Below are 6,209 nucleotides of genomic sequence, written 5' to 3'. Positions count from 1 at the left end.
CACAGATGTTGGCAAACCTTGATGAATATGGAAGTGCTCAAGTTCTCGAGAGCACGCGCAAGCACTAGGTTTTATCATCGGTATTAATTGGGATTGCTCTCAGTTTCCTAGATTATGCTATAACCATTCAAACAGCGGGATCACTCTCTACTGTTGAGTTTCCCCCAGTTACTAGAATCATTCCTAGCTTTTGCATTTTGTTCCTAGCTTGCACCCGCCATTGTGCCATTTTACTATGGCCTGCCTTCTCAGTAATTATTGTCCAGGATCATCTTCAAAAGTGGTCCTACCATGGGTCCCATCCATTTCCGATGATAAGAGAAAAGCATCCATTGTGTTGTCTTCAACAAGGTAGTCCACATCATCCATTCTAGTATGAGTATGCCATTCCTTCGAACTCTTTCAAACAATCGATTGTGATTTGCCTTAGGCTGGTATAGAGAGTTTCAATGATTTATGTATCAAAAGTAATTCTTTTTGCCACTTAAGGGAATAATTCTACGAGTCACATCCCCCAAGGTGTCTCGTTATGGAATCATGGAAATTATCTCCTCGCTACTTTGAAACCCTCGTCAATTTGTTTCTTTCGTCCTTCCCGATGTGTGTTTTGCCTCTCAACTCAAGAGATGTTTCTACTTCTCATTCCATGAGTTTATCTTGTGATCATTAAGATGATCCATCCTTTTAGAGTTGTCTCTCTCTTTTGTCCTCGTGTTGGATGAAAATATCGAATGCAAAGACGTCAAGAACAAGATGTTGCAAGGAATCAACATCTTCGAGAAGTGCAATTTGGTCATGAAGTTTGTGTTCGCCTTGTGTCCCCTTTGTCTTCTTACCTCACATCATTAGTCTCGAGACGTGATTCTTGTTTAGTGGGGGTGACTTGTCACAGCCCTAGCTCAACCCCTGTTGTCTTTGCTCGGGAAAGTGGAAAGCCTCAGAAATCATTTCTAAAAATGATCAACATTACAAATTGCTTCAAATAAACCCAAGAAACTGTTCTTGTTAAGCTATAAAAATATTGGCAAGAGGTAAAATTCAAACCAATATTTTTGGAGTCCGAGAAATATTTATTTTGGGCATTTGGAGTTAATTCAAGAATATTTGCATTGGATATATAGTTTTTATATAATTAATATATGTCCAATAATTCTGGAACTTTTTATGTGGTTCTCGATATTTTAGTTTTAGCCACATAATTATTTTCAGGATTTTATAAAATGGTTTGGTGTTAAGACTAAACCCAAAAAAGTTGTAGAAAAGAAAATAGAAAACAAATAAAAACAGAGAAGAGAGGAACCTTACCATGGATTACCTACGGCCCAGCAAGCCGGCTGGCCCAGCCCACCACCTGGCCGGCCCAGCTGGCAGTTCTGCCAACAGGCCCAACCCACCAGCGCCGCCGTCCTCAAGGTCCTGCCAAGAGGACGCGCGCGCGTGGTCTCCACGCACGGGAACACACCCTGGCCACCTCCTCTCTCCCAGCCTGCCTAGCTCCTCCTTGACATGCCCGGATGATGCCACACACACCCCTGACCCCCTCTTACTCTCTCCCGAGCTCATCCCTCTCTCTCTCTCTCTCTCTCTCTCTCTCTCTCGTGCCCGTGCGCCACCGCTGTCACTATTTGCTGCCACCACTCCCAGAGCCACTGACTCGCCTCCTCTTCATGACCACGAGCTCCGCTGCACTTCTCTACGCCTCTCCGTCGAGCCACGCTTCGCCGGAGGCCCTGCATCACCGCCATATGGTCGTCTTCAACCTCGGTACCCGTCGGACTCCGCTCGTCGATTCGCCTCGCTCCGGTCGCCCTCGATCCCACTGATCCGCCCAACAGACCCCGTGTGAGCCCCTGCTCCGGACCCTGTCTTCCCCATGTGGTTTTTCCATCATAGCCATTGATTCCATCATGGCCATGAGCCTATTGCCACCGGCCATGGCGCCGCTGCGGCCGCAGCCATCGCAACTTGCATTCGAGCACACCACTGTGCTCAGCACGTTCCCATGAGCCCGTAGCCACCCGCAGCACCTCCTCCCATGTTCTGTAGCGCCGCCCCGAGAATGCCCGAGCTGCTGCGACCGCTAAACCTCGTCGTTGGCCACTTTTCCGGCCACCCCAGCTCGCCCCGGTTGCACTGTTGGATGTGCGGGATCACCAGTAGCTCGTAGTTGCTCTCTGCCACACTTTTGGCCGCGGAAGCATGAAACTCGCAGCTCTCCGCCACGTCTGGCCTCGCCGGCGTCGAGTCACCGGCGGGTTTGACCCAGTTGACCCAGGTTTGACCATTGTTTGACCCCTAGTCATTCACTAACATGTGGGCCCGACCCCTGCTAATTTTTGGTTAAGTTATTAACTAAATTTAGTTAACCCATAGACTCACTGACATGTGGGCCCAGCCCTGCTAACAATTTAGTTAGTTTTAGTTTAGCATGAATTAACTCAGTTAATTAACCGAGTCACTGACAAGTGGGCCCCATTGGTCAGGTTTGACCTAGACAAGCCCGTTAACCTGCTAACATCACTGTTACGTAATGCTGATGCAGTAAAGGATTTTCTGGATTAAAACTAATTCAGAAAATTCCAGAAAATGTTATAAACTTTAAAAATTCATAGAAAATTAACCGTAGCTCAGAATGAAATAATTTATATATGAAAAATTATCATAAAAAATTCAATCATCCATCTGTACCATTTCCATGCATGTTTAAGCAACTTATGTGTGCGGATCAGGTCAAATCAATTAAATGGCATTTGAATAATCACATATGGAGCTTGAATTTGAATCTTGTGTTCAAACCAACTTCATTTAAATTGTTGCTAGTTACATTAGCTCAAACACGCTCATTTTTTCATGTCATGATCATGCATCATATTGCACATTGCATTGATTGTGTTCTTTCTCTATTGCCAGTGGTTGTTCCCTCTTGATAGACATGTTCCGACAATGAGTTCGATGACACCGATGAAGAGCTATACTATCTTCAGAAGTGTCAGGCAAGCAAAAAAAACCCATTCAACATTCCGATACAATCCCACTCTCTCACTCCTGCTCTCTTTTACTGCATTAGGACAACAATGATTCAACTATTACATGTTGTGGTAGTTGAACCCCTTTCCTCTGCATGACCTGTCTTTGCCACAGTAAATAGTTGAAACCCACTAGTATGTGTAGGTGTTGTTTGAGCCATGTTGTGCCTACTCATTCATGCTTGCTTGTTATGCCTACTATGCTTAGAGTTGTGTAAGGTATGATTCATCTGGGATGGATTGGAATGGTGATGAATATGTCCTACTGTTGAGAGCTAAGTGTGTGAACACGATTTGGTAAAGGTAGCGGTGAGAGGCCATGTAGGAGTACATGGTGGATTGTCTCATTGAAACCGTCCTCAAGAACTGAGTTCTGTGTTTATGATCCAAGAACAACTACTACCACACGTTCGACCCTGAAATATGACCCCGCTCGACGTATTAACCCCCCTGTCTCTCTCTAGGAGTTGCAAGTAGTTTCTGGTGTTTGTAGTATGCTGGAGGTCATGCGTAGCACTGACCGGAGGGGTGGCCTATGATGCGGTAGGCAAGTGGCCCGGTGTACCGAGTCTCCCGTTTGGTGCCTCGGGACCTGCACACATCGTTCGGGGCCGTAGTGGAAACCTCGGCCAGACTCCATGCGGATGGAACCTGAATAGGCGATAAACCTGGACTAGGGACTCATGGGGTTAGTCGGATCATGGTCTACACCCACGTAGGCTTTCGTTTGAAGTCTGCCGAGCACATGTCGTGTGCAGACGCTAAGGGGTGGAAACATGTATGAAGAAGTACACCCCTGCAGGGTTATGAATGATCTATTCGAATACCCGCGTCCGCGAAAATGGACTACTAGGTAGCTTATACAGTTCATAGACAAGTGAAAGTGGATACTCTACAATTTGCAAGATAAGCGTGAGTGCTATCTCGTAGGGAGACATTGCCACATAAGACATATCCACACTGACCCCCTCTTAATAGTGCGGTCTTCCCTATGACTCGAAGTAAACGAAAAGTAAAACCTTCGAATCATCGGAAGACCACTCCTTTGATCTTTTTGAATTGGGGGGTCACACATCTCCATCAAACACAATATGGGACCAATAACCCGAGATAAACTATAACACTAGATATTAGTTCCACTAACCACATTGTCATCACACCAAAATAAGGTTTAAGAGCCAAATGCACTTTCAACTTCACATATAAGAAGTATGAGGATTGCAATTTGTTGAAGGATGATAAACAAAGTTTTGGTCATTATTGCAATTAAAAGGAAGTAATAAAGAAGGAGAGGTTCACATATAAATATATTATCTTGAACATCTTTTATGATTGTGAGCACTCATTAAAATATTATATGCTAATAAGTTCATGTTGGACAAGGAAGACAACATAATGAGTTATGTTTACTTATTTCCGAATAGAAGTTATATTGCCATGGATCCTCCAACATGTGACACTTGCTTCCACCTCATACCAGCAAACAATCCGGCACCAAGTAGAGATATTACTTGTGCATCCAAACACCCTAAAACCCAGTTTTGCCATGGGAGTCCACTATACCTACCTATCGATTGAGTAAGATCCTTCAAGTAAGTTGTCATCGGTGCAAGCAATAAAAATTGCTCTTTAAATATGTATAATCTATTAGTGTGAGGAAAATAAACTTTATACGAACTTGTGATGGGGAAGAAATAAAAGCCACGAACTGCATAATAAAGTTTTCTATCACAAGCGGCAATATAAAGTGACGTTTCGTTGCGTTAAGATTTTTTGCATCCAACCAAAAAGCGCATGACAACCTCTGCTTCCCTCTATGAAGGGCTTATCTTTTACTTTTTAGTGCTTACCTTTATGCAAGAGTCATGCTGATCCTCACCATTCCCTATATTTCACCTTTTTCTTTTGGCAAGCATCATGTGTAGAGGAAAGATCTAGACACATATATCCACTCGGATGTAGGTGATCATGGGTTATTATTATTGACACTACCCTTGAGGTAAATAGTTGGCACGCGAAACTCTAAGCCACTATCTTTCTATGTGTCTGATTGAAGCTTTGATCTCATAAGTATCATGTGAGTGTTAGCAATTATGAAAGACTAAAAGATGATTGAGTATGTGGACTTGCTATACAAGCTCTTATATTGACTCTTTTCGATGTTATGATAAATTGCAATTGGTTCAATGACCGAGATCATAGTTTGTTGGTTTTCAATAAAGTTTTTGGTTCATAATTTAGCATAAGAAGTTATCTGACAATAAGTTGTTGTTCTAAAAGATGATCATGATGCCCTCACGTCCATATTTTATTTTCTCGACACCTCTATCTCTAAGCATGTGGACATGATTATCGATCTCGGCTTTCGCTTGAGGACAAGCAAGGTCTAAGCTTGGGGGAGTTGATACTTCCATTTTGCATCATGTTTTTATGTTAATATTTATTGCATTATGGACTGTTATTTCACATTATGGTACAATACTTATGCCTTTTCTCTCTTATTTTACAAGATTTACATGAAGAGGGAGAATGTCGGCAGCTGGAATTCTGGACCGAAAAGGAGCAAATCTGAGATACCTATTTTCCACAACTCCAAATGTCCTGAAACTTTACGGAGAATTGTTTTGGAACATATAAAAATATTGGGCAAAGACACTACAAAAGGGGACCCACCGGGTGGCCACAAGCCTAGGGGCACTCCCTACCCCCAAGGCGCGCCTGATGACCCACAAGTATAGGGGATCAATCGTAGTCCTTTCGATAAGTAAGAGTGTCAAACCCAATGAGGAGCAGAAGGAAATGCAAGCAGTTTTCAGCAAGGTAATGTCTGCAAGCACTGAAATTATAAGTAATGAGTAGTTTGATAGCAAGATAATCAGTAATGAGCAAGTAATGGTAATGGTAACAAAAGTCCAGCAAGGTAGCCTGATACGTCTCCAACATATCTACTTTTTCTAATGCTTTTCCTCTTGTTTTGGACACTAATTTGCATAATTTGAATGAAACTAACCCCGGACTAACGCTGCTTTCAGCAGAACAACCATGGTGTTGTTTTTGTGCAGAAATAGAAGTTCTCAGAATGGAACTAAACTTTGCGAGGATTTTTTATATCAACAAAGAACATTTCTGGAGCCAAGAGCCACCTGAGTGGGGCACCTGGGTGGGCACAACCCACCATGGCGT

This window comes from Triticum dicoccoides, chromosome 7B (assembly GCF_002162155.2).
Source record: "Triticum dicoccoides isolate Atlit2015 ecotype Zavitan chromosome 7B, WEW_v2.0, whole genome shotgun sequence".
Taxonomy (NCBI): domain Eukaryota; kingdom Viridiplantae; phylum Streptophyta; class Magnoliopsida; order Poales; family Poaceae; genus Triticum; species Triticum dicoccoides.
The sequence above is the reverse complement of the archived record's forward strand: the minus strand, read 5'-3'. Positions refer to the sequence as shown.